Consider the following 22326-nt stretch of genomic DNA (forward strand, 5'->3'; position numbering starts at 1 on the left):
GCAGGACATTTTCTGGTTAGAGATGATTTTACAGCAGTTGGAATTTATTTGTGAGAATATGGATCAGTTACCTTGGTCTGGAGAGCCTGGAGGGTCATTTTATTTCATTCCAGATTAGTTCTAAGTGACTTCATTGGACCATTTATTTGCCAAACTGGGGCTATTTAACAGTTTCGTAAGTCTTTGTGTGAAATCAGTTGGATGGTTGGTTGGATACAAAGTTGGATATAGGGTGGTGTAGTACCTAAGAGCTACAGTACAGCTAAGTTCTAAGTTTGGTTATGAGTACTCCCAAAAAACATGCTTGCAACTTATCCATGTGCATTGAAGTCCAAGATAAGGTTGCACACACATAAAAGGGCTGCACACACATAAAAAGTGTCAAATTCTGTTAAATTATATGTTTCCACACCCTTGTTGCTCCTGCAGTTAAGGCTGTGACAAAAAAAAGACATTACGCAACAAATTACCTATTAAACCTGCAGAATTGTGTTTCTTTACAGCCAGGATTACACTCAGTAAAGAGATCCATTTTAAATGTTGAAACACAGTTGTTAAAACTTGGTAAAGCTTAGTATTGAATGCTTTAAGGACACATTTTCTGTTTTGGTTCCAATTAAATGCAAAGCTGATTCTAATTAAATTTGCTGATTTACACTTCTGTACAAATGTACAATTGAATGTACAGTTATGAGAAAAAGTTTGTAATTATCTGGATTTCTGCATGAATGGCTCCTAAAATGTGATCTGATGTTTATCTAAGTCATAATTATAAATAAAGACAGTCTTATTTTACAAACAACATGCACAGCATTTTACATTGTCATATCTTTTTTGAATAAATGGTTTAAACCCGTTGTTCTCAAACTGTGGCACGGGTACCACTTGTGGTACGCGGAGCGCCCCCAGGTGGTACGCCAGATGACCCTGGAAATGTGTTGTGTGCACTGAAAAATTGGGATGGGTTTTCATATTTTCTATTTTAATAAAATTAGTTTAGATATCAAATACGCAGCCTATGTACTATGATACAGTGTGCTAATACTTGAATGGACAGAAGAGCTACTATGTAATTCTATATCATTGTATAGGAATGCTTGCTACAAACATAAGTGACCAATTGTATTTAAAAAAAGTTATTTCCAGCAAATAGGAAGGTAGGAGAATGTGCATGATTTTGGAACAGTGCCAGTCTTATAAGCATAGGAATGTGTGCTACGAATGTAAGTGACTGTTTTGTTTTAAAAGTTATCTTCTGCAAATAGGGAGGTAGGAGAATGTGTATGGTTTTGGAACACTGGCAATCTTGAGAGTACAGAAAAGCTTGATAGTTAACAGATAAATATTTAAGGACTGTCCTAGGTTAATTTGAGAAAAATACATACTGTAGAACGTCGCTGTGTTTCGCTCCCATGCACATGAAATAAAAACGTCTTTTAATTTCTGAGACGGACTCCTGAAACGGAAATGGGGGAAAATGCAAGCCTGCTGATTGCTTAAGCAGGTAAGCCTCACAATATTTGTGAAGAACTTTGTTAACCGTTGGCAAAAGAGCTGACATGTATTATGTGTGGAGAAAAAGCTGCTAAACAGCTTGACCTGCTGCCTCCGTCGAAAGACATAGTCACGCGTGGAATTATTGATATGTCAGATTATGTCAAAAGTATAGTACGCTGATAGAGTGCGTTAAGATGAGCAGATGCTTTTCAGTGCAATTAGATGAGTCTGTAGATGTTGTTGATTTGGCCAATTTGCTCATTTACGTTAGATATGAGTTTGAGGGCATGTCACATGAGGACTTTCTGTTTTGTAAGCCGCTACCAATAAGAACTACAGGAGAGCACACATTTCAGGTTCTGAATGAATTTATCGAAAAGAATGGCATCGACTGGATAAAATGGGTCGGAGTTTGTGCAGACGGTGCGAGAGCGATGAAAAGCTGACAATGCAGTGTAGTTGCATGAATTAGAGAGGTCGCTATGAAGTGGATGCAGTGCAGCATCCAGTGCGAGGCCTTGGCAGCCAAGAAAATGCCTGAGGATTTAAAATCTGTTAGACTCTGTTGTCAAGGTTGTGAATTGTATCAAGGCTCGACCAATTTATTCACCTCTGCTTTGCTCGACTAAACAGGCTCAACTCTCTCATTGAAATGGTGTTTTTTTATTTTTAATTGTTGTTCCTGTTGTCATTCTGTAAAGCGCTTTGAGAAGCCACCTTTAAAGGCGCTGTATAAAAGTTTATTATTTATTATTTTATATATTATATTTGTGTGTGAGTGTGTGTGCACGCGCTCATGTTGATCATTGAAATTTTCTGTGGTGAGAAGATGACTTGTAGGTGGTACTTGGATGCTTTGGTTTGGTACTTGGTCCTATAAATTTGAGAACCACTGGTTTAAACAATCAAGGTAACTGATGGAAAAAGTATGTGAACCTCTAGGATAATGACATCTTGAAAAGATGGTAATTAGAGTTAGATATTCCAATCAATGAGTCACGTGTTCCAATCAATTCAGGTGTGAGTTTGACCTGCCCTGCGGTATAAAAAATCACACAATTTCACAATAGAATTCTGTTGAAGTGCAATATGGCCCAATCAAAAGAGATTTCAGAGGACCTCAGAAGAAGAGTTGTTGAAGCTCATAAGCTTGGAAAGGGTTACAAAAGGATTTCTAAAGATTTGGGCCTGCATCAGTCCACAGTCAGGCTTATAGATTACAAATGGAAGAAATTCAGCCCCGTTGCTACTCTCCCTAGGAGTGGGCATCCTACAAAGATAATAATAATAATAATAAACTTTATTTTATATAGCGCCTTTAAAGGTGGCTTCTCAAAGCGCTTTACAGGATTACAATAATAATAAATAAGAAGATATCACAAGATAAGACACAATTACAATTACAACAATACAACAATAACAATAGAGGAGACCGTGGAAGGTGGTACTAAGAAGAGCAGAGGGGTGAAGAATGGAACCAGTTAAGTAAAGGCTTTTCTGAAGAAGAAGGTTTTGAGTCTGGATTTGAAGGAGTTTAGAGAAGGTGACTCTCTGATATCCTTGGGCAAAGAGTTCCAGAGCTTGGGGGCATAGCAGGAGAAGGCCCTGTCGCCCATACAATGTAGATGGGCTTGGGGGACAGTAAGGAGGGCAGAATTTGAAGAGCGGAGGTTGCGAGGTGGGGAGTAGGGCGATAAAAGTTCAGACAGGTATTGAGGTGCCAAGCCATGTAAAGCCTTATAGGTGAGCATGAGGATTTTAAAGTCTATGCGGAATTTGACAGGAAGCCAGTGCAAGGACTCCAGGATAGGAGTAATGTGAACACTTGCACTAGACCTGGTCAGGATTCTGGCTGCTGAATTTTGGACATACTGCAGTTTGTTCAGAGTAGATTTAGATACCTTGGCGAGTAGAGCATTGCAGTAGTCAATTCGAGAGAATACAAATATGTTGATCAGCTTTTCAGCCACAGTTAATGATAGCATAGGGCGTAGTCTTGCGATATTTCAAAGGTGAAAAAAAGATGTTTTGACAGTATGCTGTACATGTGGGTCGAATGTTAAGCCAGAATCAAATATAACCCCAAGGTTTTTCAATTTTGATTGAAGCTCAAGTACAGAGCCATCTACAGATAGGGTTACAGGACTGGCTTTACGAAGTTGATGGGGGGTACCAATAAGCATGACTTCAGTCTTGTCACAGTTAAGATGAAGGAAGTTTTGAGTCATCCAAATTTTTATGTCAGAGATGCAATTAGATAGAATAGAGACAGCCACATCAGTGTCAGGTTTGGTATGGATGTATATTTGAGTATCGTCAGCGTAAAAATGAAAGCTGGGGCCATGTGATCTTAAAAGCTGACCAAGTGGGAACATGTAAATGCTGAAGAGCAAGGGGCCCAGTATTGAGCCCTGGGGGACACCAGACTTGACAAGACCAATTTCAGACCTGTACCCATTGAGAGAGACAAAGTGACAGCGATCAGTGAGGTAAGATTTAAACCATTTGAGGGCAGTGTCAGAGACTCCAAACACAGTTTCGAGATGAGAAAGTAAGATGTTATGGTCAACAGTGTCAAAGGCAGCACTGAGATCAAGAAGGATGAGTATGGAAAGAGAACCAGAATCAGAAGCTATTAGGAGATCGTTGGTGACTTTGACCAGGGCGGTTTTGTGCTGTGAAGTTGACGGAAGCCAGATTGGAGGGGTTCGAAAAGGTTGTTTGTCATGAGGTGGTTATGTAACTGAAGTGTGACAGCACGTTCTAGAATTTTAGAGAGAAAGGGTAAGTTGGAGATGGGGCGAAAGTTGTTAAGATTGTCGAGAGCCATGTTAGGCTTCTTTGGCACAGGGGTAATAGCAGCAGTTTTGAGGACCGTTGGTACAATGCCAGTGCTCAAGGATTCATGTATTATATTGAGGACAATGGGACAGAGAGAAGAGAAACAGGACTGGAATAAAGAGGTGGGAATGGGATCTAAAATAGATGTGGTGGGTTTCATGCGCGTAAGTAGTTTGTTTAGGGATGCTGAGTCAAGAAGAGAGAAGCTGGAGAGACGGGAACCAGAGAAGTTGGATGAGGAGGGAGGAGGTATGGAAATTATATCCGTAGTGGAGAGAATGTGATGCCGGATGTTGTCAATCTTAGAACTAAAGAAATCTAAGAATGTGTTGCAAAGTTGTGATGAGGCAGGTAATGTGGTAGGGCAGTTTGGCTTGAGCAGTCTGTTGATGGTGGAGAAAAGATGTCTGGGGTTGTTTTGGTGATTTTCAATGATGTGAGAGAAGTAGGTGGATCTAGCAGACTCTATAGTAACCTTATAATCAGATAAGTAATCTCTCCAGGCCTGATAATGTACATTTAGGCTGGAAAGACGCCACCTACGCTCAAGTTTGCGAGAGGCTGCCTTCATGAATCGCAGATGGTTATTGTACCAGGGGGCAGGGCGAGAGAAGGAGATGGTTCGAGTTTTTAAAGGAGCAAAGGTGTCGAGGGTAGATAAAAGAGCATTGTCAAGTAACTGTATTTTGTCCTCTAGAGGGTCAGAGGAAGAGAAACAGGAGGACAGAACAGAATTTGCAAACCTTTTGATCGCCAGTTGCGGAAATTTACAGAGCATGAGGGGGAAGTGTTAGAAACAGGTAATTCCAGATTGAAGAGAATGGCTAAGTGGTCAGAGAGGCCAGAATCAATGGGAGAGCAGTTGGAGACAAAGGAGTCATTTGCAATAATTAGATCTAAGGTGTGTCCTTTGTTATGTGTAGGGGTACAAACAAACTGAGTAAGGTCAAAGCATCCCAAAAGAGAAAGGAAGTCTTTAGCCAGACTGGAAGAGGTTGAATCAATGTGTATATTAAAGTCCCCTAGAATAAGGATCCTTTTAAACTTAAGGGATAAGAATGAGAGAAGATCAGCAAACTCACCTAAGAAGGCTCCACTGGGTTTGGGTGGTCTGTAAACTGTGGCAATAATAGTAGATTGGGGGATAGAAACATTTAAAACAAGACAATCAAAAGAAGAGAGAGGAGGTATAGTTATAGGACTTAGACTGTAAAAAAGGTTGTAAATAACAATGATGTCCCCGCCTCTGCCTGAAAGACGCGGAAGGTCAAACAAACCATATCCAGGAGGAACTAGTTGGTTGAACAGGAGTCCATCGTATTGTTTGTGCCATGTTTCGGTTAAACACAGAAGGTCCAGTTGTTTTTCTTTGATAATGTCACATAAAAGAAGAGCCTTGCTGTTAACGGAGCGGGTGTTGAGTAGCGCTGATCTGGCCAGTCTCGGGGATGCAGGGGGAAGCGGAGTGCGGTCCAGGTGCGGTAGTGAGAGGAGATTATTTAGATCGGCGCCGGTACGTGATGGACTTACAGACGTGCGCCGAAAGGCAGGGATAGAGACTCTGCAGGCAGACGAAGGAAAAAAACGGTGTCCTGTGCTGCGATGGATGTAGCGAGTTGGTCGTAAAATCCCAGTAAAACGGCAGTAATCGAATGTGTCTTTGACCAGGAAGTAGCTTTGTTTTAGTTGAAGAAGTTGCAGTGCAGTGTACCTCAGAGACATGATCGATGAATCGAGACGGGAAGGAAATCCAGAGAAGGCGGTAGCAAGTGGTGAAGGTCTTCAGTTGAGTAAATTCACAATGCAGTGGAAGTCACATTTGTGAATTTGTAACGTGGAGCGGATAGCGTGAAGCGGATATAAATAGATAAATTAGAAATCAGTGTAATCGAGGAGAAAAAGGAAAAAAAAAACTTAAATAAGTAGATAAAAATGAAAAACTGGTGAGATTAGCTGCAGCCAAATCGCCAGCGTTCCCTCTCGACCGGAACCGGTCAATGCAAGATCAATGCAAGGGCACACCGTACAGTCCTCAAACAGGTGACAAAGAACCCTAGAGTGACAGCTAAGGATCTGCAGGCATCTCTTGCACTTGATAACATCTGTGTTCATGAGTCTACCATAAGAAAAATACTGAACCAGAGTGGTGTTCATGGGAGGTTACCACGGAGGAAACCACTGCTCTCCAAAAAAAAGCATTGCTGCCCGTCTCAAGTTTACTAAAGACCACCTGGATGTTCCACAGCACTACTGAAACAATGTTCTGTGGAGAGATGAGACAAAGTTGAACTTTTTGGTAAATGTACACAACGTTATGTTTGGAGAAAACAAAACACTGCATACCAACACCAAAACCTCATCCCAACTGTGAAGCATGGTGGAGGGAGTATAATAGTGTATAATGGTGTTGGGCTGCTTTGCTGCCTCAGGGCCTGGACAGCTTGCAATCATTGAGGGACCAATGAATTCCAAGATGTATCAGGAAATTCTACAGCAGAATGTCAGGGAGTATATGATCAAAAACTCAAAAGAAGTTGGGTCATACAACAAGACAATGATCCAAAACACAGGAGTAAATCAACAACAGAGTGGCTCAAACAGAAGACATTCTGTATTTTAGAATCGCCAAGTGAGAGTCCTAACCTCAGTCCCATTGAAATGCTTTGGCATGATCTGAAGCAGGCCATACATGCAAGACATCCCAAAAATATACATGAATTGAAACAGTTTTGTATAGAGAAATGGGCCACAATACCTCCTAACCGCTGCCCGGGTCTGATCAGCAGCTACAGAAAACATTTGGTTGAGGTTATTGCCAATAAATGCGGTTCCACTCATTACTAAATATAAGGGTTCACATACTTTTTCCATCAATGACTTTGATTGTTTAAACCATTTGTTCAATAAAGAAATGGCAATGTTAAATGTTGTGTGTGTTGTTTGTTAAATAAGACTGTCTTTATTTATTATTATGACTTAGATGAAGATCAGATCACATACAGATGCAGCCATTCAAAATGAGCGGTAAAAACCCGCGGTACAGTAATCTACCCGCAGGGCACCTCGGTAAGTGATTGGCTGGCCAAAATGACCGACAGGGGCACTCGTGGTGCATAAGTTGGTAGTGAAAAGATTTAATCATTTAATGTCTTTACTGTGCACATTTTAATCCGCTTAGTTTTGAATATTTATATGGAATTTTACCACTAAAGGGAAATTTTAGTAGCTGAGCATAAAAAGAAGAGGAGCATAACGCATCTGAAGGTCATAAACGATATTAATTTAGGAACATAAACATTACTGTATGTACGTTAACTGTACTGTGTATGGCTGGTCTTGATAGGTCTTGATAGGTCTTAAAGAAAAAATACACACCAGTCTTCCATTTCTCCCTAAACATTTTAAGCATGAAAGTTTTATGAAACGGTACCCAAATATGTGATTGCTGTATAGAATTAATTTTAATTTTTAAAAAGTATTTAACACGAAAATTAAGCTGTTTACATCTTCCGCCTGAGAACAGTCACCCGTTGCTACCCAGCGCAGAAACACAGCCACTAACTAGCAAAGAGAGGACATTAGCTAGCCAATATGATAAAGAAATAAATGATTATTTTGTTTATTTCTTTTGCACATTTATTTGAACATTTCCATCGATTGTACAAGCACTTGGAAACTGTCCAATCCCTAGTTCATCAGGTATTTACCGGTCTGGCGCCGGTCTGTGTCTTCTAGGATATAATGCCAGCGAACTCTTGTTTTTATGTCCACTATAACTACGCTGGGCAAACGTTCCGAGGTCAAATTCTTCCAGCACGGGGGTACCTTTAAAGCGGAGACGACGGCACCGAAATTTTTTGGCGCGCCTTCTCTTTAAAGCCCTGGCCAAATATGAAGACAGTACGTACAGTTATAATTCAAACGGAATTAAAAACTACACATCCCAGTTACCATGGTGGTGCTTGTGATCATTGCGTTTAACCAACGAAACAGGGTGAAAAATCAGTCACATGACTTTTGGGAGTTTCGAAAGCTTAACCTATCAGCAACAAAGCTAAATTTACACGATAGGCTACCTCAAACTGTCAGTTACACGACTGTGTATGTCGCTTAAGCCACTCCTATTTGGCATTTTAGTTATGGAGGTGAGAAGACGCCCCCCCCCCCCCCCCCCCCCCTGGGTGTCTGATTTGCCGCCATCTTTAACTGTTCGGTGTCCAAATCGGCCGAAATAAAGTTAATCCCAACTACAAAACATATATTTTTGTGGTAAGAGGGCGCAAAACATCAGTATTTACTGCTATTAATTACTGTACGATTTATAGTTGAAATCTGAGCCTAGATATAAAGTTAGATATAAAGTTAAAATCTCGACAAAGCAATGTAGGAAATACAGAGAAAATACATCCTTTCTGACATCTAAAATCAGTTTCGATCAAGGTCTCTTCTTGCTGTCATATTCTGAACATATTGAAGATTGCTCAGTGTGGATTTAATTTCCCCAGTGAACAGGATGTGCATTTATTAATTCTAGAAACAAAGCCTTTCTTGATTTCTCTAGTTCTTAGTTTCTCTAGTTCCCTTTAAAATAAACTATTATTCCACAATGCAGAGTATTACATGGCCAGTATTTACACATGATATTTGTGATTTAAAGAAATTAACACAAGCAGCTTTTGGAGATTTAAGTGTTGGCTGAGTTATTGCAGGATAAAAGACTAGAGATGTTGGTAAGAAGAAGATAATTTGGGGAAAGCCGAAGAATACACTTATAACAAGAACACTTCCTAATGGGGTTAGGCATACTTTTGATGAAGATGATGAAGTTAACAGACTATATGTTTACATATATACTGAAATAAGGATTGTATTTTAGATTATGTGTAGTTGCTGGCATTGAACTGTGTGTTGGATGCACATGAATTGAAGGAATGGGCAAACATAGCTGATGCGGATCCACAGAGCCAGCATATTAAGATGTTTATAATTAGAGGCAATTTGTTTAAATAACTAGGTATGGATACTGATGTGCAAGACAGGTGGAAAGGCTGTTTCCTTAAGCCAGCACTATAAAATATTTTATTCTCAGTGAGATGCTGCCATTTCATAGTGGGTTTCTAACACTGTGTATAGTTCCATCCACACAGTGCCTTTACTTCCATCCATTTCTAATCTCTTTATCCAGTACAGAGGATTTGGAGCCTATCCCAGTAAGCAACGGACACAAGGCAGAATACACCCTGGACATAGCGCCAGTCCATCACAGGACAGACAGACACAAACACACACACACCAGGGCCAGTTTTCCCATAAACCAATTAACTTACCAGTATGTTTTGGAGTGCAAGAGGGAGTCATATCACACATATGGAGAAAAACCATGTAACCCAGAGAGAACATGTAAACCCCACACACACAGGATGGCAGGAATTGAACCTAGGACCCCAGTGCTGCAAGATAGCAATGCTAACCACTTCGCCACCATTATAAATGGATGGATATCTTAGTTATCTTTCTAGTTCACAGGTTTGCATGCATAATTTAATTTTGAAAGCCACTGAGACATCAGGTACTACTGTTGTATTTATGAAAAAGAAACAAAACAAAAAACATACTAACAACTGTGCCATCCTACTCCTTAGTTAATACATTTTATTATTCATAAACAGTTAACATTGTTATCAAAATATTTTGAATTATATTTAACCCTATTTTTTCTTTAGTTTTGTATTTAACTTATTATATGATAGTCAGACTTAATGTATATTTGAACAATGAAAATATATTTTTACAAGATGCGGGGGAAAGTGCAACAACTTATTACTGTGCTAAATTTAATATTATTGATTGCTAATAGTTTATGTTAACACCTAACTTTCTTAATTAGATGTATTTAAAACAGTGAACTAAGTGTAACATACTATTCAGAAATACAATCGAAAATAGTTTTGTGGTGTTTGTATGGATGAAACGTTTCTAAAATGTATAACGTAACAAAATTAAAGACGATTAAAATCTGTAATCTTTCCACTTGTAATGTCATTAGACAGAACAACACGTTTCTGGTTTGACTAAGGATGGTATCAAAAAGTAGTCTTAAGTGGTGAGAAAGCTGTGCTTAATGATAATTAAGGGACTTAAAAGTAAAAAGAGATGCTTCATATTGCTTGATTAATTTAAAAAACTAAGTTATAAATGCAGACGCGATCGCTGCCATAAGCGCTCCAGGGAGCAATCCTGAGTTCGGTAAAATGTTTCAGGCATTGATGTGAAGGACAACAGAGCTTTCACTGGCCGATTATCATTATTATCATTATAATCATTATTATTAATAATAATATTAATTTAAGGGTCTAAATATCTAAACATATGTATCTGTATAGCAGGTAGTATCACTGTATTCCACTTTCTTTGTAAACACGGAGAAACAGATTCACAACGCAAAGCTGTATCGCTGTGTAAAAAAACCCGGTTTGTAATGAGCTGCTGAGCTAAGAATAGGAATGTTCCTGCTGGCAGAGGGGGTGGAAAGTGCCTGCGGTCATTTAATTAGTATTGCAATTCGCACTGATTCCCTTGCGAAGATATGGACTTCCCTGCGAAGAATATTCGTGCCTGGTCAAAAAATGGCATTAAGCACTTAAAATTAATATGGTTAATAATAGTAAACTGTAACATGCTGTAACAAGATCGGCTAAACTGCGAAGAAAATGCTTTCAGAGAAAATGTTTCAGGTGTGAAGAACATAGATCTCCAATGCAATTTCACACACCCTGCCCCCACTACCATTAGAATATACACAAAGCACTCAAATCTTTCGAGCTAATGATCAGGTGACCCGAGAGAGAGCGAGAGAAACACCAAGGGGTGCGGAACCAGGGAACTATTTACATGGAAAACGGGCGATCTCCCCAGACTGTCTGCCCGTTTCACTGTTACCTGGATACCTCTTTATTTAGAACTCACTAACACTGATTTTTAGTTTAGAAGGATTCAAGTAGGGTTTTAGATGAAAGGCAGTGACCTTAATCAAGCCCAAATCATAATTGAACCCATTCAGAGCCTACATTACATTTTAGCGTTTCATTCTGAGCAGAAGACCCTCACACCTGAAGAAGGCTTGCGTTTTCTCTCTTCTCTTTTAAGCATGTGTACAATGTGTAATACAATTACAATGTGTAATTACAATGCTGTAATACAATTTGAATAGTATGAGGGGGGGGGAGGTGTCTTTCGCTGGAAATCTCGCCTGCTTCTACTTTACGAGTACAACCCCCTCTCTGCTGGAGTGCTGGCTGTGATGAATTAAACCGGTTTCACAGGTATTTTCAAAGTAGGAAGTACAGTGTTAACTGGTAGCTGGTTCAAAACGCGATTCAAATCAATATAAATGTTTATTTTGTAACGCATAGGTGACTATTCATTGTTATTAAAAAGACTTAAATTCGATCATGTTGTGATATTTAGAAATATAAATTTGTTTGGTGCAAGTGAGGTTTTATTTAATCTCTGACCAAGGGAAACGTTTCATTTTTTCAAAGAAATGTTTGTTAAAAAATAAAGTCATAGTTCCATGGGATTCAATCACAGACCATGTGACATGGGAGTCAGGAAACTAACACACAGCGCCACCGGATTTAATAACGCTATAAACACGCTATAAAATAATGTGACTAGGCACAGAACAAGTTTACAGCACAGTACAATAATAAATGCTGACCGTGACTTTAGAAGCATAAATTGCCTTACACTCAATTTAAACACAAGCTGTCTTTAGCCCTCTAAGCTGGTTCATGCAGAAATGTAGAGATCCAGGCTCAGAACACACAGCTTCATTAGCGAATACATATGCAGGACAACTAGAGAAGACGTTTTACAGAGGATGGATTTTTAGAAACATCCCATCAGTGACATTACTGAAGTCAACTCCTAGGTACTGTAACTGTCGTGTGGATAGTTTCACAAGAATCAGACAAAGGTTTAAGCATCGCTTGTTCTAGAAAAAACTGCAAAAAAAAACAACAACCCATAATGTACTTCTTTGCGGCTCTGTTTGCCCAAATCATATATTCACAACGTGATATTAGAAAATAATATTACGTAACCAAAATCCGCAATATGGAAACAGAACCTGTGTAATTGTTGACAGATTATGTACTCGTAACATTTTTACAAGACGAACTACAACATTTAAAAAATGACTTGTATGTACTTGATATCTCTAATCAATCCACTGCACTGCATTAAAACAAAAAGAAAACTAGAACGCCCTGGGCATACCGTTTCGCGCTTCTTATCAGTTGCTCAAAAGTAATTTGACCGTATGAAATGCAAAATATAAACCTAGAAACATATACGTGAGCAGTATTTATGTAGTATCGGTGTCAAGACATACCTCTCAAATACTGTAAATCAAGTTAAAAATATCTCAAGACCGATTCTGGTCATAATGAAACCATGTTTCGTGTATGTTTTCTTTAAAGTACCGAGACCAGCCATATACTGTATGTTTATGTTCCCAAATTAATATCGTTTATGGCCTTCACACGCGTTGCAGTATGCTCCTATTCTTTTTATGTTCAGCTACTAAGATTTCCCTTCAGTGGTAAAATTAGATATGAATATTCAATACTTAAACGGGCACAGTTAAGACATTAAACATACATATACATACTGTATACAGTACAGTTTTCATACGGTAATATGTTTATGTTCCTAAATCAATCTCTTTTATGAGCATGTGAAAGGCATGGTGAATCGATTCTTAAAAATTACTGTACTTTGCATGATTGGAAACAAATGTGTGATTGCGAAATGCTGTGGTGTTACTTTTACAAAGACGGTCAATGAAAAAAAGAATGTTGACCAGGGCAATACTTTGAGTTTACACTTACAGCTTGTCCAAGGTCATTCATTATTAATACTATTAGTAATATCTTCGTTAAAGACTTTGATGGCCACAGCTCAAACATGAGAGGTTGAGCTCTATTAGCTCCACCTTGCGGAAATTCCGGATACTATTATTTTGCTTGTTATATTATAGGAGAATTTACGGTAACTCGCGGTATTTACCAGTAGCTTGCGGTAGACTGCGTACAGCGTACCGGAAAATAATGCGGTATCGCCCGCGCATTTTGAATGGCTGCATTTGTACAGTATTAAGAGCCATTCATGCAGAAATCCAGATAATTCCAAAGTGTCCAAAAACTTTTTCTCACAATTGTATTATTGGAATAATCTGACACCTATAAAACAGGAAAAATCAATGCATAATTCTTCTTGATGAATTTCACTTAACCCCACCTCATTAACATAGTCCAAATAATTACTGTGCAGCTTGCTCTCTCTTAGTTGAAAACATACATGCTTCAAATTCTTAACTAATGTTTAAATATGTGTGTGCTTCAGTGTTTTCAGATATTTAAGATAATTTCTGTACCTCCAATTATTCCAATTCATTCAATATGACTGAAGCAGGCAGCAAATGTTGGATATTAATTTTCCTATTTGTGAAAGGTACAACATGGACAGAGACATAATACTCAATTATGATGTCTCAAAGTCCAATGAACTAAATGGTTAAGCCTTATTTTGACCCAAAAGACCAATTTAATCTACTGATGCTTTTCTAGACAGTGCTTTAGATTTAGGGATAACAAGACATATATGAAACCTAGGGTATACTTTACATAAATAATGGTTATTCTGTGATGGGAAGTAAAGCACTGGTACATGTATAACATTCATAAATAGGAGATGGCATTGATAGTGTCTGATGTGATGAGCAGTCAAAAATGACAATACAAAAATGTAATCATATGCTTAATGTTTCACAGTAATATACATACAGTCTGAGTTAGATGACTGTACAGTATCCTATTATATGTACTGTATACACACAAGACCATCAGCTGAATGTATTTTTCTTAGGCTGCTCTTGTGGATTTTTTGATAGCTACTGATGTGTGGAAAATAAGCTACTATATATTGTTTATCCATGTTTCAGCTTGTTTATGTTATTAATAAATCCTATCCCTCCAGCATCCCTCTCTATGCATAATCTTTGTATAGGGATTAGCCCTGGATTTATTCCTGAAATGTTTTAATGAGATGAAGATTACATTTTTTAAATGAACTGGAACACACTGAGCTCTGTGGCACCTTCTTTAAAATGAAAAAAGGATATTAAATTAGTCTTTGCTGATTAAGATATTATTACTGAACACAGCATGTACCATGTTGACCAGATTTTTTCTCCCTTATGTAAAGAACACATTTTGATTAAGAAGTAGTGGAATCCTACTTGCTAGCTACAGCTATTAAATCAGTAGGGCACTATCTTTACACCTGTGTGACCATATAAGTGACCATATAACTTTTTTAATTTTAAGTTTTAAAATTGCTTTTGAAGGAAATTGTATTAATTTGGAAATCAAATTCTAACAAACTGAGTATTGTTATTTGTTATTGGATATTTGCAAAGGAACAAGTGATAGGTTTATTCCATGCTGAAAAGAGAAGAAAGGTAACACAACGTTTTGGCTATGGAGCCTTCTTCAGGTGTATTATAATTCAAATAAGATATGACCACTTTATTGGCCATATACAATTTCTTTTATTACTGTAGGTATTTGTCTTTTTTGCATACCCCAACTGTGCTCTCCATTAGACACACAGACAGGGAGAGAAGCTTAGGGTAAGAGCTCAGGGTCAGCCGTTTATACTGCTCACAACTGGCAACCCACTGAAGCTAAGTGGGTGTGAGCCTGGTCAGTACCTGGATTGGGGACCTCCTGGGAAAAACTAAAGTTGCTGCTGGAAGAGGTGTTAGTGGGGCCAGCAGGGGGCACTCACCCTGCGGTCCATGTGGGTCCTAATGCCCCAGTATAGTGACGGGGACACTATACTGTAAACAGGCGCCATCCTTCAGATGAGATGTAAAACCGAGGTCCTGACTCTCTGTGGTCAATACAAAATCCCAGGGCGTTTATCGAAAAGAGTAGGGGTGTAACCCCGGCGTCCTGGCCAAATTTCCCATTGGCCCTTACCAATCATGGCCTCCTAATAATCCCCATCTATGAATCTGATGTATGGTGAGCGTTCTGGCACACTATGGCTGCCGTTGCATATATTAATATATATTTTTATTATTATTATTATTATTATTATTATTATTATTATTATTATTATTATTATTACCGCGCCCCTGGGGCAGTTGGGGTTAAGGGCCTTGCTCAGGGGCCCAACGGAGTAGGATTCCTCTGCTGGCCGTGGCCACCTTCCAGCCACAGCCACAGATCCTTAGCCACAGAGCTTCCGCACTGCCCATGTAGAACTGGTGTGCAAGTCCAGTCCTAGAGTGCCGGAATTTCACTCTTCTTTATGTTTCACCTCTTTTGCACTTAATGACCTAACTGAGCTTAAATGGACCTGTTAACATTTTTCAAAGGTCAGCAGCTATGGTTGATTTACGGAGACCTTGTAAATTTACTGGATTCTGGCCTGGAGGGCTGGAGTTGTGCACCTGTGATACAGAGTAGTGATCTCCAACATTTTCTGGAGAACATAATGTCTTTGTTTTTTCCAGCTTATTCCCTTTTTCTTATTTATACATAGGATATTTCCTAAAGTCCTTCACAGCTGATTACACAAAACATTCATATCATTAAAAGATAAAGCCTGGTTAGACATATTAAAGATACACAGTTAATTAAATAATTACACCAATTATGTAAATTAGAGTTTGTAAAAAAAAACAGAAAACTGACTAGGCCATCCAGATATACAGAGGCTAATACAGAAGAACATTGACTAAGGTTTCTAAGCTTTTTCTTAGTAAATAACCATGCTTACGATTTTGTCCAATTTCTTACCATTATGAATATAATGAAGTGAGTACTGTAAATAGCTTTTGTTAATATTGTATAAATAATTGATCTGATAACTAATGGGAACAGCTGGTCAATATTACATGTTTACTGCACTCACTAATACACTCTATTACACTTTAAGCACTAATACAGTATGTATCTCAGCATTGGGATAATGCTTAACATGCACATTGATGGTTAATTATTTTTAAAAGCCTATTCTGTCTGTGAACTTGAATTCAATTTTTCACCTTATTTACACTGCATCTTAAAACTTCATTAAAACATTTCAGAATATCATATAGGATAATAAAATCAATGTTTGGCTTGGTGGGATTATTTTGGTTAAACTGAAGAACAAACGGAAATAGTGAATTCAGGGTAGACTTAAATTTTGGTTTAATTCAGTTTTTTGTTCATTTCAGTAACAAAATTAGGTCAGAATACATTTGAAGAGATGTCCCATCATTAGAAAAATGGTCAAAGACAAATAAATCGAAGGTTGATGTTAAAAGCAATTTCGGTCATCCCATTTCCAGAATCTCTCTACAAATGGAATCTCTGGAAAGTAGGAAAATATGCCTGCTTATATAACAAAGTATCCAACTTCAAAATCCCTAAATGATTCTGCAATACGTGCTCAGTAATAGAGCTGGTTCTGAATTATTGCCAGCACTTTAATGAAGTTGATTTCTGTATCTCTATTATTTGTTCTTTGCTCTCATCTGTGAATTTCAAATAAATAAAATGAACAGCAACAGAGAAATGCTTCTCAAAGGTGACTGCATGACTTTAAACCAAATAGTTCAGTGTTTATCAAAATCACTCAGAACCTGTTATACAGTTTGAAACATTACTTCTGCTTCAAGGAATTCAGACTGGTTTCTGTGTAATTTCATTGATGATCAGTATACTGTAGTTATGGAGTCTTTAAGAAAAAAAATTGTTTGCTGGGAACTGTCCTAGGGGGATGGAGAATGGTTGAATTGAATATCTCACCTGACAATATATAATATGGGATATGCCATAATATAAAATGGTTTTAAAACATTGAATCAAACTAAAAACCTTTCTGTACATTTTCAGATCCAAATAAAGTAAAAGCAGCTCTATTTAATCACTCTGGTTTTTATTATAACTTATAAGCTTCTTGTACAGTATGTGGTGCTTTAACACTGCAAAGGTGATTAATGTACAGTAAGTCTACCATGAATCCCTTGGTTTTATTGTGAATTGTGAATTTCATGTGCTCAGGCCTCACAAGCCACCTGTTTAGAGGGAGACCTGTCACCTCTGAGTATATTAGATTTCCTCTTCGTATATATAATGTTTGGTACGTTTTGCCTGTGTTGACTAGCTTAACTTAACTTTAATCTTATGAAGAATTTATTCTTAAGATTTTGAATGCACTAGTCAAATTGTAACCATAAGCATTTCTGATAAACGTTGAGTCAAAATGAACGAGAAAATGTGTTCTTTGCACAAGAATACCTAGCCTTATAACACCCAGGCAGATGGTACAGTCTAAAAGGCTATTCAAATATCGATCTTTAAAGCTTCATCAAGTCTTAGAGCTCCTTACATGAACAGAATAAGTTTTGGTTGTGATTTTTAATATTTTGCAGCTACTTATTTTGGTATTTATTATTATCTGGATGGTATTGTAGGTAATTTGTAAAGGAAAATGGATTCTGTACAGTACATCTGCATTGGAGTTAATATCCAGATTATTCTTTCTTCACCTGTTAGTAACACATTATAAATCACTGTAATGCAGAATGTTCAATTTATTTTATGAAATGTGGAAAGAATGTAGGTTTTTTTCATCTGTGTTTTTTAAAAGTGGTTACATACTGTACAGGCAGGCATAATATTTTATAATTACAATTCTGCCAGTTAAATTACAATGTACTATACAAACATATATTTCATTTTACTGTTTTTCCCTTTGCTTTGGAACAGCCATTTCCGATTTCATTTTTTTTCTGCCATCAGCACACAGCATCTTAGAGATCCTTGTGACACTCTGTACTGTAGTGAACACTGTATTTTATAACTGCATCCCTGCACCTTGAAACAGTGTCCTTGATGGGATTAAGCACTTTGCATAGCAATTCGACTGTCAGGCAGTGATGAGAATCAGAGGTCTTAGCAAGCCAAAAGATTGAATACAGCATTAACATTCCTAGTTGCACCTGAAAGAAAGCATATTGATTTGCAGAGGGAGGTAGGGACAATGAAGTAACTGGTGTTAAGTTATCAAGGCTCCATTACTGGAAGGTTACTTCTTATGACACTGGATAACCGGTTTGACTGGAAATACAAAGTTAAGTCACTCCCTTACAAATGTGATAAGAAGGTTTGGGTGTATTGCAGAGTACTTAAAATAGAAAACAACATATTGACCTTTTCTAATGACTGACATTCCCTGTGCTGTATTCGAATGGCCCTAAGGGCAAATGAAAAGCATGTGTGGAACGTGCTGTGTTTGAAGCCAGGGAAAATCTGTCCCATGTTTAATAATTGCAAACCCTCACAAGATGGATATCAGCACCTGCTGATAGTAAAGAGAAGTCAATGTTAGCCTTCCTTCAGTTTGAGAAGAGATTCATTTTATCTTTTGGGAAGGGTAGCTTATACTAGCTATCTCTTTAGTATCTTTTTTGGGAAATAATACACCTGAATGAAGAACTTTTGAGGTACTGTCTCCTCTGTTGCTTTGGAATCTTATTCAAAGATAGGCTCTATAATATATCAGATGTGTCAGTTTCTCAGAAAAAGGATTTTCAAGCCATAGTAGCTCAGGGGAAGAACTACCATGAGGGAGGAGAGATTCATCTCTCGCCTTTATGAGACAGACCCAACTCTTGCAGTTCCTCAGTGTCAATAATTTACAAATTTATGTTTCTCAGTTTTAGCAATATCCGGAAAAGGGAAGTAATTATGCAGGCTATTGACAGTGCAAGAGTTGTGTAATAACAATAAAAGAAATGTAGTCAAAGGATTTTAAAAAAATGCTCTACAGTAAATACTCATCACTAGGTGTGTCACACTAAAGACACAAAAATCTCCTTAATTGCAGTTTTCTGTTGTACTTTTTTTATAGATTAATCCAAAATAGCCCACCATTTAGAATTCAAACTGTTCCTGATTATTTTAAGGATACCCACTTCATTCCTTAGTCTAAGTCATTAGTTAGAAAAATAGACTTACAGTCTATTCATTAATAACTGCATCATTAACTTACAATATTCATTAATATTGTTCATACTGACCTGTGTTTTGCTCTGATCAGCCACTTCAGACGGTTAGTAAAAAGAACAGAATGTCTTATAGCTTAAACCGGCAGCAATGTGCATAAAGAGAGAAGAGGCTTCAAGAAACCAGCAATGATAGCTGGACATTATCATTGGGTCAGGTAGCTGGTTTTCAAACTCGTATGTTGTTGTTCACAGGGAATGAATAAGGGGTTTTGTGAAACCACTCTTCTGTGATAACAGAAAAGGAGATGGCATTTGATATTTCTATTCCCAGTGTACAGCTTAATGGGCAGTAGGCTGTAGTGCAGGGAAAATGAAGCCAGGAAACAGCACTGAGCAAACAGTGTTGCTCTGTGGGCTGGATGCAGGGTTGGGCATTTTTAATCAAAGAAGAGGTTAGGTTACTGTGCCTAAAACAACAGAAATTAAATCATTTAGTATTTTTGTAAATTTCCTGCCAGTCTCCTTCGGGGTTCTCTGCAAAGGTCATCTACAAGACTCGTCCACAGGGAAACTTGCTTTTTGCAAGAGTCATATAAAACAGTTTTTTTTCAGGTTACGATCCCTGTAAAGTTTGACAGACATTATCTGGACTTTATCTTTATTCATTGCTGCTCCACTGCAAAACTGTTACAAATTACTCAATAGTCAGGGATTAAGCATCTTCATGGTATAGACATGGCAACAGTATGATAAATTGTGCTTAAATGATAAATTACTCTAAGAAAACAGTATAATAAAGTATGCTAAAACCATGCACCCTTGAGTGAACTTATTTTAGAAAGAAGACCTTGATTCATCTTTTAATTTTCATATGAATCCTTTAGATAATGCACTCATTAAGAATCACATCTCCCAATATGTGGGCAGATATGTTTTAACTTGGCAAATATTGTTTCACCTTTTTTATATAATAAGATTTTATTTTGAAGCCTTGACTTTTAAAAGAAATTGGTTTAAAATGCACGTCTTTATCTTTTATGTCAAGTTGTATTAATCTTTTCTCTGAGATTAAGTTCCAATAAATTACATTTTATTTCCAAAATAAAGGAGAGTTTCAATGTCTACGCTAATTAGAAACGGAGGTGCTAATGAGAATCTGTATCTAAATACAGTATTAAGAAAAATGTATTAATAGTTAATTGCGCGGACTTACATAATGTTTTCAAGATTTTACACTCTAATATAAATTGACTTTTTTATGCTTTTCTGATACAGTTTTTGTAAGCATGTATCTACTCTCAGAGGCTGCTTGCTCTCCTCTGTGAACAATGCTATGAAATGGGTAAGGGTAATTAATATTGGTAAAAACCATCATCTTATGTTAAACTTGTAGATATTAATATATTAATAGAAAGCAATACATGTGCCAATGTCGCAATACAATGCATTTTACAGTTTTTCTCAATTGCTTAGAAGAAATTCCTGAAGCAGTCCTGACAGTGTCAAAACATTGTACACATATTACCCGACTCTATTTCAGTTAGCAAAATAACACATTACTAGTGCAAACTTCCATAAGAAATTCAAAGTATTTACCATATGGCTCAAAATCAAATAAGACTACAACACAGTAAATCAGTTTCTGTAAATGAGAAACTCTCTTTCCCAGTATGCAAACAGCACCTTACTTAATATTAAATATCATCTTTAATGTGTGCATGTTTCTCTACCTTCCAGTCTAACTGTCATTGAAAGTGTAATTAGTGTATCAATAGTTTTGTCAATAGTGTTGCTGTAAATAAGGACATTGCCACACACAATACAACAAAAAAACGATATATTCAGGAAAGGGGTCCTAACAGTTAATTCATTCAGTACAATGAAACCAATGTACATACTTAAAGTGAAACAATGCAGTATTTTAAAGTGGTTCACTTAAATCAAAACCAAATAAAAGTGTAAAAGAAAGCAATTGCACATATCTCCTTTGTCATCCAGTCTCTCAGATTTTTACGAGTATTACGAATACAATAAAATAATCAGAAGCTACTGCACTAGCAGGAAAGATAAGAGAGATGAAGGTGTAGCACTACATATTAAAAAGAGCAGTCAGGCACAGGAGCTTAATGTAGAGGACTCCATCCATCTGTATACAGTAGGTCAGACACATTAAAAAAATTTAAAATCATGGGTCTGTGTGGGTCAGATGTCTTAAAAAAACATGAAAAGAGCTCAAGGATAAGGGTGTGCTACAAGCCTCCCAATTCAGGTATTCTGGTACAGACTAACACAATGAAATTAACTTTTATTTGCAGAGGAAGAAGATTGTTGGTTTGGTTGGTTTTAATTTCACTTACAATTAAAAGTAGGATGGCACAGGAATGACCTAAAATCAAGCAGAGAACAGAATGGCACCAGTTTGAAGATATTCAGCACATAACAGATTCATCCTAAAAGCGAGTACATGGAACTGGTAATACACTTTGCATGGGTGCTTCTGCGCTGTGGCAGAAGGGATCTGAGTGTAGATCTATCTGTGTCCTCATTTAGACAGTGTGGAAGCAATAAAAGTATTTGCATACATGATGTTTCATGCAGCATACAGCAACAACTGTCAACAATTGCCAGCAGTGAGATCATCCTGCAGGTGTGGGTTGAGCTTACTCGGTACCTGGATGGAAGACCTCCTGGGAAAAACAAAGGTTGCTGCTGGAAGAAGTGTTAATGGGACCAGTAGGGGGTGCTCACCCTGCAGTCTGTGTGGCTCCTAATGCCCCAGTATAGTGACGAGTCCACTAAACTGTAAAAAGATGCCATATTTTAGATGTGATGTAAAACCGAGGTCCTGACTTCCTGTGGACATCCTAGAGCATTTCTCAGGGTATTAATGTGTTACCCTGATGTCCTAGCCAAAT

At 37.6% G+C, this 22326-nt stretch overlaps 1 protein-coding gene and 1 long non-coding RNA gene across 3 annotated transcripts in view; both read left to right on the top strand.

Moving 5' to 3' along the window:
• The window catches only part of rabgap1l (RAB GTPase activating protein 1-like), a 423532-nt gene that overhangs the window by 357236 nt on the left and 43970 nt on the right, over positions 1–22326 (top strand). The gene's annotated exons all lie outside the window — the stretch shown is intronic.
• Positions 32–5306, top strand: LOC148652155 (uncharacterized). The gene is made up of 2 exons (XR_015925238.1): positions 32–3666; positions 4461–5306. It is a non-coding gene; the product is annotated as an uncharacterized LOC148652155 (long non-coding RNA).

Source organism: Lepisosteus platostomus, chromosome 11 (assembly GCF_059453375.1).
Source record: "Lepisosteus platostomus isolate fLepPlt1 chromosome 11, fLepPlt1.hap1, whole genome shotgun sequence".
Classification (NCBI taxonomy): domain Eukaryota; kingdom Metazoa; phylum Chordata; class Actinopteri; order Semionotiformes; family Lepisosteidae; genus Lepisosteus; species Lepisosteus platostomus.